Source organism: Sesamum indicum, linkage group LG1 (assembly GCF_026168435.1).
Source record: "Sesamum indicum cultivar Baizhima isolate 11 linkage group LG1, ASM2616843v1, whole genome shotgun sequence".
Lineage (NCBI taxonomy): Eukaryota > Viridiplantae > Streptophyta > Magnoliopsida > Lamiales > Pedaliaceae > Sesamum > Sesamum indicum.
The window spans coordinates 8,566,621-8,569,155 of NC_142657.1; the positions used below are offsets into that span (position 1 = coordinate 8,566,621).

The 2,535-nt window shown below is 34.9% G+C and overlaps 1 long non-coding RNA gene across 1 annotated transcript; it reads right to left on the reverse strand.

The window, feature by feature from the left end:
* Positions 1-423: 423 nt before the first annotated feature.
* On the reverse strand, positions 424-2,226 carry LOC148789434 (uncharacterized). The gene is made up of 3 exons (XR_016066785.1): positions 2,130-2,226; positions 1,820-1,965; positions 424-636 (listed from the first exon to the last, which is right to left on the reverse strand). It is a non-coding gene; the product is annotated as an uncharacterized LOC148789434 (long non-coding RNA).
* Positions 2,227-2,535: the final 309 nt, after the last annotated feature.

The window sequence follows — 2,535 nt, forward strand, 5'->3', positions numbered from 1 at the left end:
ATGCTTTTTGTTAAACAAACCAAATCAAGTCCAAAAGAGTATTTTTAATTTTTGGATAATCGAAGCATGTACCTTAAGCACCATGAGGGTTGCTTCCAAAGTACCAATCTAAGGTCCCTCCATTGATAGCGCCTTTAAAACATTTGGTTTAAACAAAAATAAACCTAAATTGTTGTGCAGAAAGGAAAGGTTACCAAGTAACATAGAAATGAACAGCAACGCAACAAACCCAAATATGACTGCCATTTGTTTATTATTTCTTATCAAGTAAAAAAAGTCACCTCTGGACCTTATGTTTTTCTTTTTACGTCTATTCTGGACCCTGATCCAATTTACCCATCTTAACAACTATGCAACTCAAACATTCCTCTTAAAAAAATGACTTTAAACGTTTTTTATTGGTACATGGTTATTCACCTTTGTTCTCTATTCTAAGATCAACCAACACATCGAGAAAATAAAGTATATAATCTAATCAAATGAGCTGCATTGTAATCATAACAATCATTGAGGAACTACTACTCAAGATAAGTCAAGATAAGTATAAAAAGTAGCCAAAATCTTGCCACAAATTTAAAATGCTAACCTTGAATCCACCATTTGGTGCCAATACATTTCCACGAAAAGCTTCAATTCCTGTTTGGTTACATTTAAATCACTGATCTGCACCAATAAAAAGAAGGGGTTGACCCCCTTCACACAAGTTTCTACAATATGGCTTTAAAACTAACGCATAGAATTAAGCAAAAGCCACAACACATCGTACTAGAACAACAAGTATATGCAAATGGAAACAAATTAAATATAACCAAACCTTCCGTCAACCAAATAAACCAAATATTGCATTCACAGCATATGCTAATATGTTTTTTTAATTTCATGATGATGATAGAGTGTTGTAGTGGTGATGTTGATAGTAAGGTGCTCTTCAAGTATTGGTCAGACAATGGAGGATACATTCCAGAGAAACTGGAAATCAACTTAGTTTATGTTTGAGTTGCTTACTTCAAATACAAAATGTTATAGCATAAAACAGAACTCTGAATAATAAAAAATAATATCATGCCCAAAAAGAAATACTCACCATGAGACAACGGTTTACACTATATAGTAACAAAGCTAATCTAAGTGGAGTATATGCAACAATATATCGCACATCTCCACAACTTGAGATTTGCAACAAAAATCAACAATGACTCCCCCCCCCCAAGAAAAAAAAAATTATTGCTCTTTCCTTGAATCTCACCCAAATCCTAATGCCTATAATGATTTCCAAATGCAAAAATCTCCTAAAACACTTAAATCACACACCAATTTCCTCTATAATTTGCTTTTTTTTCCATAAAAAAGAGATGATTCTGAACGCGTGTAAACATAAAAATCAATCTTTCCTCCCTACCTTATTTCTATGATATCAAGTAAGGAGAAGTACCACACAACTACTTCCTTTAGGTTGAACTAAAGGAGTCCACAGAATAAGTATCATTCGTCCCCTTGAAAAGCAACTACTCTTCCCCTTTTATCTTCCCCTTATTGATCTAAATAAAGCAGTAAATTTCTGTACTTACATCTTACTTTTTATTAAACATTTTATCAAACAGATACCAACTTGGAGGCCACATTTAGCTCATGCTATGTGATTGGGAAAAGAATAGGTGCAATAATATGGATATATTCTACCACAAGCAATTAAGTAAAACTAGAAGTCCGCATAATTAAAGTGAAGACAAAAAGCGACTCTCTTGGAATACTAGTGGACGAGAGATCAAGCGGTATGCGAGAGAGAGAGACATAGAGAGATAAGTAAGCGAGAACATACTTTGTCAGCTTTAATGTTGCATCTTCTCTCTTCATTTTTCTCTTTAGATTTCAAATCATCAGATGGATTAGGCTGTCATCAGATGGATGAGGTTGTCATCGGATGGATTAGGTTGGTCTTAGCAACTGCAACTCAACAACGTAGTCCTATCATTGTACAAACAGCATGATGCTTACAAAGACGTACTAGAATTGGCTGCAAAAAGAGAAATGAGAAGTACACAAGATCCAAAGACTAATTTTTATGCCCATCCTCACACGCCAAGCACAAAGAGGTCATGTATTTATAACATGACACCCGAACAACTTACCACAAAAGATCGCAACACATCAAATGTATGGTATGAGCTAGTAGCTGTCTCCACATCTCGTACAAGAATCTTCTTCGTCTTCAGTTCCTTGACTACAATAAGTCAATAAAAGATGCCATTAAATTAATCATATCCTTTAGTGGTTTAAAGCTTTAAAAGACAAGTCCTTGATTGCTCAACACTCAAAAGAGTTAATATTCAAAAAGTATGCCCAAGAAAACAACAATTTAGGACACACGATGCAAAACAGCAGCAGGACTAAGCATTACATTGCATGGTACTGTCCAACAGCCACATACCTAGAATTCGGCAGGACTAAGCATTACATTGCATGGTACTGTCTAACAGCCACATACCTAGAATTTCTTATGGACTCTTGACTAAGCATACCTGCATGTTTCTATTT